The sequence below is a fragment of the Nannospalax galili genome, unplaced genomic scaffold (assembly GCF_000622305.1).
Source record: "Nannospalax galili isolate Female #2095 unplaced genomic scaffold, S.galili_v1.0 scaffold538, whole genome shotgun sequence".
Lineage (NCBI taxonomy): Eukaryota > Metazoa > Chordata > Mammalia > Rodentia > Spalacidae > Nannospalax > Nannospalax galili.
The window spans coordinates 796,749-810,338 of record NW_008343842.1 but is presented as its reverse complement, the minus strand read 5'-3'; the positions used below and the strand labels follow the sequence as shown (position 1 = coordinate 810,338).

At 44.0% G+C, this 13,590-nt stretch overlaps 1 protein-coding gene across 3 annotated transcripts in view; it reads right to left on the bottom strand.

Moving 5' to 3' along the window:
• Positions 1-12,465, bottom strand: part of Btbd9 (BTB domain containing 9) — a 414,302-nt gene extending 401,837 nt beyond the window's left edge. For 2 of the 3 annotated variants that reach the window (XM_008840045.3, XM_029566952.1), the window contains exon 1: positions 12,346-12,465. The gene's annotated coding sequence lies outside the window, so the exon portion shown is untranslated. The remainder of the gene's footprint in view (positions 1-12,345) is intronic. The other variant, XM_008840044.3, reaches the window with a different exon arrangement.
• Between the last annotated feature and the right edge of the window lie 1,125 nt (positions 12,466-13,590).

Genomic DNA, 13,590 nt, shown 5'->3' with positions numbered 1-13,590 from the left:
TTTTAAAGAGAAACATGTTCTCCAAAAATTAAAGGGGCCAATATAATTTTTTAATAGTCCATATCTATAGCTACATGCAATATAACAAGCAACAATGGCAGTTGGAGATACCTTCCTTTGAGTTGTTGGCCAGGGTGGCCCAAGGGACTCCCAGATAGTAACCCAGCACAGAACTGGGAAAATAAACAGCAGACCCCAATCTTATCTAAAGGAATATTGACAACTGATTGCTGCTAGATGAGGAACAGCTGGCCTTCCTAAAACAAAGACCTCTAGATAGGCTGACTAGATTCACCGGATGGACAAGTAGTGGGGAACAGACAGTAGCAGGAATAGCTGAGTATAAGGGCTCTAGTGGGTGGAGGGAGGCTATGGGAGGGTACCATCTGGGAAGTGGGTGTATAGTTGCATAAGATGGTTTGGGATGTTGTGTTTTACACACACAACACACACCCGAAAAAAACAACAAATTTTAAAAAATGAATTATATTTGAGGAGGAAGCATAAAAATTTATGACATGTTAATTAGTAGAGGTGATAAACATTACCACTGAAATCTACCCGATGACTTTATAGACTTATAGACATACAGAGGTGCCAAGGATCTGAGTGCAACCAATTATGACTAGTAATAATCAGATACATACAGATTAGAGACACATACGCCAACATTTCAGTGTTATTAGGAAAAACAATGAGTCTTTCAGTAAGAAACAGTATATTTTAAAATGAAATGGAGATCTTTTTTAAAGGTTAAAAACTCATTTAGTTTTATGTCTTAAAGGACTTATACTGAGTTCAATATTGTATAACTGTATTAATTCAACAGCGAACCTAAAAATTTTATAACCACTTCTGAAAGAGATGTATCTTTGCTCTGAAAACTGTTATTGTGTTAAAAAGCTGTAATGAAATGCTTCTTCTAAAAAAATTTTTTTAATGTTAAAAAAGAAAATAAGGAAGGCATCAAAGAATCATGGGACCAGGGGCTGAAGAGATGGCTCAGCGATTAACAGCACTAGCTGTTCTTGCAGAAGACTCGGGTTGAATTCCCAGCACCCACATGGCTGCTAACAATCGTCCATAAACTCCAGTTCCAGAGGAATCGGACATCCTCTTCTGACCTCCATGGACATTGCATGACACAGGTGCACTTACATACATGCAAGCAATACACGCATACACATAAAATTAAAATATATTTTAAGCTGGCCATGGTGGTGCATGCCTTTAATCCCAGCACTTGGGAGGCAGAGGCAGGCGGATTTCTTTGAGTTTGAGGCCAGCCTGGTCTCCATAGTGAATCCAGGACAGCTGGGGCTATACTATAGCGAGACCCCGTCTCAAAAAGACCAAAAAAAAAAAAAAAAAAATCATGGAAACATGCCAGAAAGACACAGCACCAGCTTAAAAAGATTGCCGTTAGTCAAATCTAAGAGAATTTGAGTTAAAAAAATTTATTTTAGTTTGCTTTCTCTTGCTGTGATAAAACACTGATTAAAACTAACTGAAGAAGCAAAGAGCTTATTTTAGTTACAGGCTGTAGTCTGTCATCCAGGGAAGCCAGGACAGGAGCTCAAGGCAGAAATCTGGAGGGAAGATCTGAAGCAGAGACCATGGAGGACTGCTGCTTGCTGGCTTGCTCAGCTCCCTTCTTATACAGCCCAAGTCTACTGGCTGAGTGATGGTACCATCCAATGTGGGTGGGATGGTCCTGTACCAGTTAGCAATTAGGAAAATGTCCCACACACAAGCTCACAGGCCAATCTGATGGAGGCAACTCCTCAACTGACCTTCGCTTTCCCAGGTGACTCTAGTTTGTGCCAAGTTAACAAAAATGAATCACAATAATAAAGAATGAACAAGAATTCATCTGTGAGCTCATAGGTATTAACTAACCACTTTAATTAATGAGGAAAACCAACTAATAAATGTAAAAGGAATGATGAAATCAAGAAATCGTCCATTGGCAACAAGTATGACAACTGATTCAGGGAAGAATCATCAGTCGATGCTAAACCTAGTAAGAGTCTGAACAGTAACAGAGTCCTACATTTCTAAAAAAATGTCAATATTGGGGCTGGAGAGAGGGCTCAGCGGTTAAGAACACTGAATGTTCTTGCAGAAGACCCAGTTTCGAATCCCAGCACCCACATGGCAGCTAACAACTGTCTGTAACTCCAGTTCCAGGGGATCCGACAGCCTCTTCTGACCTCCTAGGGCATTGCACGACACAGGTGCACTTACCTACATGCAGGCAATACACACATACACATAAAATAAAAATAATAAAAATGTTTTTAAACGTCAATATTGGGAGGGCCAAGAAGAGGTGGTTAATAGGGAGTAAATATGATTAAAGTACATTTATACATATATGAAAATGTCACAATGAAATCCATTATTTTGTATAATTAATGTATGCCAATTAAAAATAGAAAAAGTATGCCAGTGTTGTGAAGAGAGATTGAGGAAATGGCCCAAATTAACAAAATATATAACACCACAGAGCTTGTTTTTCTTTTTCTTTTTTAATGTTTTTGTGTTGGGACTCAGCATTATAGTTGCAACTTAGAATAGTTCAAAGGAAAGAGAAAAAAGGATAAAATATGGTACATGCGAACATTTGGAGATGGGGTGAGAGTCACATGAGAGTTCTCTTTATTATCCTCGCATCTTTTTGGTAAGTCTGAAATTAGGTTAAAAGAAAAAAAGAGTAAGCAGGTACTAGGTAGAAGGGGTGGGTAGTAAAGTTAGTCTGGTTGACACCTAAAGATACAAAGTGCCAAAATATAAGCCCAACTGCATGGCTCTCAGAGGATTCCCTGACAGTCAGCTATGTTCTACAGATATCTAAAGAACATGAGACTTGCATGGAGTAAGATACATTTACTTAGGATTCATGGAAAAGTTTATAAAGTACTCAATGGGCTTTAATATAAACAAACAGACTCCTCTAAGTCATAGGACCCAGAATTAATGTGAAATTAAAACATATGCCTTCAGAGAGGTTGAAAAGCATTTTTTTCCCTAGAAATTTATAAGGTGAATTACATACCACCACAGACCTAAAAGTAATGGATCTCCTCAATCATGGACTGAAAGCTCTACACTGTGAGCTGAAATAAACCTTTTCTCTTATCAAGTTGGTTTATCTCAGGCATTCATCAGTAAAGAAAGCTGGCTAACACAATTCACACAATGCTCAAGTCATGAAAACAAGTCTAGAGACTGCCAGAACACTTTTGTGTCTCATATTCAATGCAAAATGCAGCCCAGGAGGTTAATGTGCCCAGATTTATGATTTATAATTTTTTGAGACAAGGTCTCATGTATCTCAAGCTGGTGTCACAATCTCTGTGTAGCTGAGGGTAGCCTTGAACTTCTGATCCTCTTGCTTCCTCATCTCAAGTGCTGAGATTACAGGTGTGACCAGTTTATGTGCCATCATGCCCAGTTTATTCAATGCCAGAGATCAAACGGAGGACTTTGTGTATGCTAGGCAAGCATTATACCATACTGCTATGGTTTGGATCGTAAAAGTCCTTCCAAAGGCCTCTGCCAGCTGAGTTACTGGCCTCTCCAGCCCCAGCCTTTGTTATAATTTCTGAAAGAGATGAATCAAAACTGAATACTTACCTTCTCAATAAGCACAAGTCCCTATTTTGTAATCAATATTTGCTTTGCCTTAGTATATTTCTTTGCAGCAGTCTATGTTCTCTAATTATGCCCTCTTCTATCAAATTATAAATTGGATTGCAAAGAAAAAAATCTACACGTCTACACTCTTCACAGCACCTTGCACTGAATGAGTTTAGTCCTTAATATCTGTTCATATCGGTGTAATCTTAAAATATAAAATCAGGCATCCCCTCCCTGACAAAACCCCTTCATTCACCCTGTTTAAAGCCACCCTTAGGTGCCTAGAACAATGTTCATTCCTCCCTGCCCAGCATGCCACACAATTTCTGGAAAACCAGTAAATACTTAATGTATCTTCACTAAGAAAATAAATGAGAGAAAAAAAAACAAGTCCTTTTCAACTTTATACAAAATAGGACTAACACTGGCGTTATACGCAAGAAGTCCTCACCTAAGGCCTATGGCATATCAGCAAACAATCCTTAGATGCAGACTCTTCTATCCATGTTTCTGTGTTTACACTTCCTGGTTTTTGCCTTTAGCTTTGCACAGTTTATCCAACTTTCTGTAAACTCTAGAAACAAGGAGTATGCTATTTGCTTCCCTTATAGCATTCCAAGGTGCCTAATATGAGCACACATTGGAAGCTCAGCATATTTTACAAAGTGGGTATCATTTTTTATATATTTTGTTATTTTTATTTTATGCGTATGAATGCTATGCCTGTATGTAAGTAAGTGCACCCGTGTCATGCAATGCCTGCAGAGGAGAGAAGAGGCTGTCAGATCCCCTGGACCTGGAGTTACGGACAGTTGTTGTTAGCTGCCATGTGGGTTTGGGATTCGAAGCCAGGTCTTCTGCGAGAACAGTGTTCTTAACCACTGAGTCATCTTTCCAGCCCCTTTTATATATATATATATATATATATATATATATATATATATATACGGCACAAATTTATTTGTAGGGTATTTTATTTATTTTTATTTTATGTGTATGAGTGTATTGTCTGCATGGAAGTAAGTGCACCCGTGTCATGCAATGCCCATGGAGGTCAGAAGAGGGTTTCGGATTCCCCTGGAACTGGAGTTAAAAACGGTTTGCGGCTGCCATGTGGGTGCTGGGAATCAAACCTGGGTCCTCTGCAAAAGCAGTCAGTGCTCTTAAACCCTGAGCCATCTCTCCAGCCCAGGGTATCATTTTTTTTTTTTTTTAATGAAAAAAGGAGGGTGAGGAGAGCATCTAATACCAAATCAAATGCAAAACAGCTATTACTTCAAAGCTAGGAAAGAAGTTTTCTGCAGTCACTTTCTGTGCATGTAAGATTAGAAGTAGTACCCTCATTGTGACATAACAGCAGGAATGAAACCTGTGTGGAGGACATACAACCACCCACAGGCCTGGAGCTTCACAGGTTCCTTCAAACACTGCTATGTACCAGGCATTATGACTCTGGAGAAGACAAAACTGCAAATGAGGTCTATGGACTGGAGCTCGGGTAGGTGAACCTAGAGTATGGAAACTACTACTCATTCTTCTCTGAACTCCTCCATGGGTCTCCATAAACTGGTGTCCAGGCTGGTTCCTCTTCTTTTACTCACTGTAGTCTACATCAGCTGTTTTCAAGTTTGGCTCCAGCATTAGCATCACCTTAGCACTTACTTGTTCAAGATGCAACATGCTGGGGCTGGAGAGGTGGCTCAGCAGTTAAGGGTACTCACTGCTCTTGCAGAAGACCTGGGTTCAATTCCCAGCACCCACATGGTGGCTAACAACCACCAGTAACTCCAGTTCCAAGGGATCTGACGACCTCTTGTGACCTCCACAAGCACTGCACAACACGTGTATGCTTACATACATACAGGCAATACATAAATGATTATATACATAAAATAAAAATAATAAAATTTTTTGACCGTTTTGAGACAGGGTCTCCCCATAGCCCCAGCTGGGCTGGAACTCACTATATAGACCACATTGGCCTGGAACTCACAGGGATCTGCCTGCCTCTGCCTCCTGAGGGCTGGGACTAAAGGCGTGCGCCACCACTCCCGGCAAACTAATTTTTTTAAAGCTGCAACATGTTGAGTGCCAGTCTAGACTTATTCTGAAACTTACGGGGATAGGACCAGAAATTTCTGTTTCAATACTTGGATAAGACCAAGTATTTCTGATGTACGTTCAAGTTTGGGAACTGTCATGGTTTTAAGGTTCCCCAAAATTAGATTGGAAACTGAATCCTCAGTGCAACTGTTACAAGATTTACATTTGTGAGGCAATTAGGCAGGAGGCCTCTGCTACTGCTACAGGAGTGATGTTCCTATAGAAGAAGAAGGTGGGGAGGAGGAAGGGGAGAGGCAGACCTCCGTACCCTGCACCAGATGCCAACAGCTGATCTTGGACTTCTCAACCTTTAGAACTATAAGGAAAGAAATTTCTGTTGTTCATGAATTATTTATTCTCCAGTATTTTCTCACAGAAACAAAAGATTGAGAACTGCTCCTGACAAGAACTGACATAAGTTAAACACTGGTTTCCCTGTTAACTTTGGGGAGTTCCAGTCTTTGTCTTTTCTAGTCCTCCATTCTGTTTTTCTAGGAAGCTGGACCTTCTCCAACTTCTACGTTTACTACTATTAAGAACTGCCACTGTCATCAATTAACCATGTGTGAGCTAGGCATTGTGGATGTCACTGTGTACATACTACCTTACTTAGTCTTCACAGTAATTCTCTAATTCAGACAAAAAGCTGGGGGTTAGAGATGTTGAATAATTTGCCCAAGGTCATTCAGTCAATAAATGGCATAACAGGGATTTGGCCATGTAAGTTCCTGTGCTGGACAGCTTTAGTGTCAACTTGATACACCTGGGCTGAGGGCGCCTCAACTGGGAAATTGCCTCTATTGGACTGGCCTGTGGCCATGTCTGAGGGGCATCTTCTTGATGAGTGATGTGGGAGGGCCCAGCCCACTGTGGGTGGTGCCACCCCTGGGCAGGTGGGCCTGTGTTGCATAAGAAAGCAGGCTGAGCAGGGGCCAGAGAAGCAAGCCAGTAAGCAGCATTCCTCCATGGCCTGTGCCCCAGCTCCTGCCTCCAGGTTCCTGCCCCGAGTTCCTACCTTGGGCTCCCTGATGAACTACGACCTGGGAGATGTAAGACAAATAAACCCTTTCCTCCCCAAGTTGGTACTGGTCAGAGTGTTTTGTCACAGCAGTGAAGAACAAACTAGGACAGGGTTAATCTGTATCTTAAAGTCCTGTAGTGTTGTTTTTATGAATTTGAGTGCACCAGGGTTTGGTGCATATATGTTAAGGAAGTGCTCAGAATTTGTTGCTGTGGAGCTTGGAACAGTTATGCCCAGTTATGCCGAAAGAGTTGTAGACGATGGAGGCCTGGCTTGTGAAGCTTCAAAGGGAAGCGGAGACCATCAGGGCTGTTTGTATGAGATTTTAGATTGAGAATCTGTGGGTTCTGGTTGGCTGGGGCTGAAGAATCAGCTGTGATTAAGAAGAGACCAGAACCTGAAGCAAAACCTTTGCTTTACTGGGACAATTGATGCTGGTTAGCTGGGGCTGAAAAATCAGCTGTAAGTAACAAGAGACCAGCATCATTGTGGTGGAGTCTTCTGGGAGGTATTTCCTCAGGGTCAGCACACAGAGGGGACCCGAGCCTCCATCTCAAGCTTCTATAGAAGCAGGACTTGGTAATGAGTAAGAGTCTCCTGCATGGTTCTGGTGTTGAAAGCGTGAAGGGGTCACAGAGAGCACCTGAGGCTTGGCACTCTGAGAGGCCAGGAAAGGCCATAGGTGAAAGTGCAGCTTCAGTTGGAGTGAAGAGACCAGGATTGACGGGGTCATGGAGTGAATCTGAGGCTTTGCACCCCAAGAGGCAAGAAGAGGCCATTGGTGAAGGTGTAGCCTCAGTTTCAGTGGAGACCCCAGCTTTGTGGAGATGCCGGGACCATGGGACAACCACCAAGGACAGCAGTAGGTATGGAATGGAGCTGGCTGGGATCTGTGAGACAAGCTGAGTGTGCTGTGGACTGCAGAGTCAGAGCAGTGGAGCTGCCAGTACCCTTTGGAGCCCAGAAGATCGTGAGTGAATCCCAGATGGCCAGCTAGTAAACAGCATCCCTCCGTGGTTTCTGCTTCAGTTCCTGCCTTGACTTCCCTCAATGATGGACTGTGCCTTAGATGTATAGGTTAGAATAAACCCTTTCCTCCTCAAGTTGATTTTGGTCAGTGTTTCATCAGAGCAATAGAGCGTAACTAGGACACCTACTATCCCACAGGCTTCCTAGATGGCTGCTGTTCCTTACTCCCAGCTGTCATTGACACTACACTATCCCTAGTCCTCTCAAACTCTGAAGTAGAATTTCCAACTACCTACCTAATGGATCTCTCTACTGAAACTCCTTCAATAAGCTCCTTAAAATGAACACGGCATCATTTCTTCTCTGCACTATAAACCATTCTTCCTCCTTTATTTTCTAATTAACGTCATCATAATCACCCAGTTACTCACAGTACATATGTCATCTTGGGCTGATTCTCCCTCACCTCTAGTCAGTCATAAAATTAAAAATTTTTAACACCTAAAATGTCTCTAAAAATCTATCTTTTCCACTTTCCTTCTTGGAGCTACTAACAGCTCTGCCTCCCTATGTTCCCACCTCCCCACTCTAATGCAGCCTGTGTGGAAACTGTCAATCAACTTCCTGATGATGTGCACACTTTCCCTTCCCATGCCAAGTGGATAGGAGGTCTAAACAGTTTAGAACGGAGAAGAGCTCCAAAGTATCTTTCCTATCTCACCATTACTGCCACAAACCAAGTCTGTAAGAAACAACTCAAGATGTTTCCAAAAAGACCAGCCCATTGTCATGCTCAGCAACATTGCTCAGGCTGTCTCCTCTACCTGAAACGTTCCCTTCTTCTCTACATACAGCAGAGCCGTATTGAACCCTCAGGACTAAGGTCTATCCTCTTCAATTCTTTCACTATCAATTTTCCCCCAAAGCAATCAATTCCCCTAGCACTTTATTTAATTCCCAAAGTGAGTAATCTATCACAGCATATAATGACTGGTGATTTATCTTCTCTGTTGAACACCTGTATGTCAAGAAATATCCTACAACTTATTCCTCTATGCCCTCCCAGCACCCAACAGGACAGCTAGTCACAACTAGCATCTAATAAATTATTTGCTGAGCTGTTAAATAATGCAACACTTGCTGTGCAACTTTACTCTTCTTGGTTAGCAACCCAACCTCAGGTTTACACAACATGCTTAGGAATTTTCTTCATTGTTTTGGAGGGATAGGGAGAGGTAAGACAGTCTTGTGTAACCCAGGCTGGCTTCAAACTCACTATGTTGTTGAGGATGACCTTAACCCTGATCCTCCTGCATCTACCTCCCAAGTATTGGGGTTCTACAGGTATATTCTACCCCATGCAGTTCAAGAATTTTCATTATAAAAATGAAGGATTCACTATTCTCCAGAAGTGTCTATTATTAAATATTTTTGCCAATATTTTAAATATATTTCTTCAGATAGACTCCCTTTCCACCTAACTTTTTTTTTTTCTTACATCGGCAATTATTGCAAACTTGACAGGTCACTATGAGAGATAATCCCAATGAAAACTAAGTCACTGAGTATGGCAAGATGACGACTTTGGTTACATCATTTCAGTAAATGTCCAGAACAAGGGCCTAAGCCCATCAGGCAGATTTTAGAACCTGAGACATACATTGCTGACAACCTAAGTGCACAGTACTAAGGCAGTGATTCCAATTACAAAATGAAACCAAATGATATAAAAACTTGATCCTGCCTCAACTAGATATCCTTTAACTAAGAATACATTTATTTTTAGGCAGGCTATGGTGATACCTGTCTGTAATCCCAGCACTCAGGAGATCGAGGCAGGAGGATCCTACTAGGTTTGAAACCAGCCTGGCCTACATAACAAGTTCCTAACTAGCAAGGGCTATATGGTAAAACCCTGTCTCAAGAAACCAATAAACAGATGGATGGATGGATGGATGGATGGATGGATGGATGGACAGATAAAATTTTAAAATAACACATGACAAACTCTTGTCTGATTAGCACGATGTCCAGCCCACCCTGCAAGCATGCTCTACCTTGTTATCAGTGGGATGATAAGCCTGCCTTAATCTGTCACTTTCCCTTCCCACTTGGTTAAATTTTCTCCAGTATTTGTCTACAAGAGAACTTTCTCTGCTTCAGTCATTTAAGTCTCCTCAAAATACCCCCAACAACCAAATTCACATTAGCTTTTCACCACAGGATTTCTTTTCTACTTCAAATTTTATACTTCTTTCAAAGATGAGCCCAAATCTTTACTCTCCCAGGGTTCCCTATCCCTGACCACAGCTTTTCTAAGCTTCTCCTGCATTACACAGTCACACCTAGCACATGCTTATATTCCACTACCTCATTTAGTTTCATGATTCTTTTATAGATACCTGCTTTCTTTTCCTGACTAGACTGTTCACTCAAAGGAAAAAGCTTGGTCATTGTGCTAGATAGCTTTAGTTGTCAACTTTACACACCTGGGTAAAGGGAGCCTCAATAGGTGAATTGCTTCCATTGGACAGGCCTGTGGCCATGTCTGTAGGGCATCTTTCTTGATTACTGAATGATGGGAGGGCCCAACTCACTGTGAGTGGTGCCACCCCTGGGCAGGTGGGCCTGTATTGGATAAGAAAGCAGGTTGAGGGGCTGGAGAGATGGCTCAGCAGTTATGAACACTGGTTGTTCTTACAGATAGACCCAGGTTCAAATCCCAGCACCTACATGGCAGTTAACAACTGTCCTTAACTCCAGTCCCAGGGGATCTGACAGCCTTGTCTGCCCTCCACAGGCATTGCACAACACGGGTGCACTTACCTACACACCAGCAATACATGAATTCACATAAAAATAAAAATAATTTAAAAAAAAAAAAAGGTTAAGCACAAGCCAAAGGAGCAAGTCAGTAAGCAGTCACTAAATGCTTTGGAAGCACAGATAAATCATTTATGTGGTGTAATACTGTATCCATTGTGTCTACTCAGTAGCAAGCATTTTTCCAGGAGATCCAAGGAAAAAGGGAAACAGTGACTCCAGTCCCCAAAGCTCTTCAGTCCACAGAACAGTGTTTGACTTCTGCATAATCTAAATTACACAGCAAGGTTTCTCCATTCCAAGACATGAGAACCTCACATTCCACACTTTACAGATCCTCAGGAAACTTTGATCTCTGAATTCCAGGTGGGTACAAACTTACTTCCCTCCTCATTTCCAGGAGCTGGACAGAAAGCTCTGCCAGCGGTTAAGAGCACTGGCCAATCTTGCAGAGGATGCAGGTTCAATTCCCAGCATCCACGTGACGGTTCAACCAAAACTCCAGTTCTAGGGGATCTAAGTGACGGTTATCAACCAAAACTCCAGTTCTAGGGGATCCGATGCCCTCTTCTGACCTCCACGGGCATTGCATGTCTCAGGTGTGCTTACATACATACATACAGGCAATACACTCATAAAAGGAATGAAAAATAATTTTTTAAAATGCTAAAACTTTTTTTCTAATCCTAGGTACTGCCTTAAATCAACAGATAACTGGGGATGATGAGATCGATTTCTTCTACGTCTCCATGACTCCTTCCCAAGGATGGTTAGGATAACAAGACCTCTAATCCCCAAGTGAGCCCAAGCTGTCAGAGAGCTCTGGCTGGTGACTTGCTGTATCTGTATGCGCTGGCTTCCCCCTTCCAGCCCACACATGGAACAGAATCTATATTTCTACCTGGTCAGTATCAATTTGTATAGCTTCTAGGACAGACAACAAAAACCAGGACTTCCATACCCTTTTGGTCCTAGTAATGACCAAGGAGTACAACACCATGGTTCTGAAAAATAAATAGGTGGTATCACCACCGTCCGCCTAAAAAAACCTATTCTTAAAGGACATCTGGTTGAGGTAGGATTAAGTTTTTGTATCATCTGATTTCATTTAGTAATTGGAATCAATGCCTCAATAGGCATTGACTAGGATGTCAGCAATGCATGACGATTTGGGGATATGAGGAAGTTATCAACACAAGATGGGTATCAGTCCCTGGCCTATAAATGTGAAACAACACGGGATTTTAAAAATTAATTAATTAAAAAAAAAAAAAAAAAAGCCAGGGAAGCACGCGAGCACACACGTGAGGCAACAGGTCTGCTTCCCCAGGTCGTGAGTGTGCCCAGTGCTCACACAGAGAGACTCACAACTCCGTCCTAACAGCCTTCCCACTCAAAAACCGACCAGGACAGGGCCAATGAGCACCCCCTGGAGCCCCAAACTTTGCGAACCCCAATATCCCCCCCTCCCGGGGGGTGGGTCCCTGTGTCCGCGTCTCCGTCCCGACGCGAGGCTCCGGGGGAAGCCGGGTGTCTCGGGATGCGAAGTCCTCAACTGTGGGGGAGTGGGCTGAGTCACCCCGAAAGCCGGTCCTCCCCCTCGCTCCTCCGCCTCCTCTCCGCGCCCTTCCAGAACGGCCCCGGAGAGAAACGGCCCCCAGAACTGACCCTCGTCAGCCCCCGTCCCTGGATCCCGCGGCCGAGGGGCGGGTCCGGCGGGGGACGCGCGTTCTCGCGCAGCAGATGCCGCTAGGTCCCACCTCCCCCGGCGGGCCGCTACCACTCACCCCGACGATGTTCCTCAGCGCCTGAGTCGCACCCCGCGTTCCTTCTGCCGGCAGCGACCCCGCCTCGAGGCCACCGCCCCCTGGGCCTCCGCCCTCGCCGCCTTCCTTGTCGCCGCCGCTGTCGTCGCGGCGCGCGCCCGCTTTTACGCACACCGCCGTGGCCACGCACGCGCGCTGGCGTCACCTAACAACCGGTCGACCTCAGGCTGGAGGGACTCAGGGTTTCGGGGCCCGAGGTCTCCTTAGGCGGGTGGGGGTGGGGAGGTCTGCGGCTCGGCTCGTCCCCGCCCGTTGGAGACACCGTTTGCTCTCGAGCAGGACCCTCAGGGTGTGGCTGCTCGGCGGACACCTGGCTCCAGGGAACACGTCATCACACGTCACTGAATAGCGTCACGGAACACGTCACCGCACCGCGCCTGGTTGAAAAATCTGGTCCCGCGCAGCGCCGAACCGAAGGACCGAGTTCTTGGGAAAGTTCCTCAAGGAGAAAGAAAAGGGGCCGAGGGACTCGGTGATTTAGTATCAGGGTGCGATGAAAGCCTCAAATCAGTCTCCTGACTCAGTTTCCAAATTGTGCAAGTGGAAAGAAAAATACCTGGCCTGCCTGGGGAAATTGTGAGGGCAATGCGTAACTCCTCACTCGGGAATCCTGGCTGAAGCCCCAACATCGCCACCCTTCACCTTCCAGGACTGCCAGTGTAAAGTACAAAGTCCCTTAGACCTTAAAGTATCTTTCCCCGAAGGGAACAAGGACTTTGAAGCCATAGAAGTCTGGGTGGAAGTCTGATGTTGGCTGAGCATTGGAAAGTCGGCTCTCATTGGAAGTGACTTATCCCGATGTCAAAATTGGGGGATTAGCAGACTTGTTGCACTCAAGTCTTCATGGGTAACAATAGGAGGTAGAAATGAACAGACAGCAAGGCCTGGGCCTTGGAAACCCATTAGATGCCACTGTAGTGCTTTGGAGAGGAAATGTTTAGAGCTGCACTGCATTGGCAGTGGTAATACACGTGTGGAGAGCAGGTCTTAGTGGAGGAAAATGAGTAGGCCAGGGTCTTAGTAAGGATGCTGAGCTAGGTGGGAGTAGCACATAGCACAACGGAAAGATGCCTTTGGGTTGTCTGTATCTACAGGTAAGTTACCAAATAATGATATTCCCTATCAATGACTGGTAGAATAAGTTCAAATGTGTGGGTCGGAACGATCCTCACATCCTTTATTTGGAATGACATCAACTAATCTAAT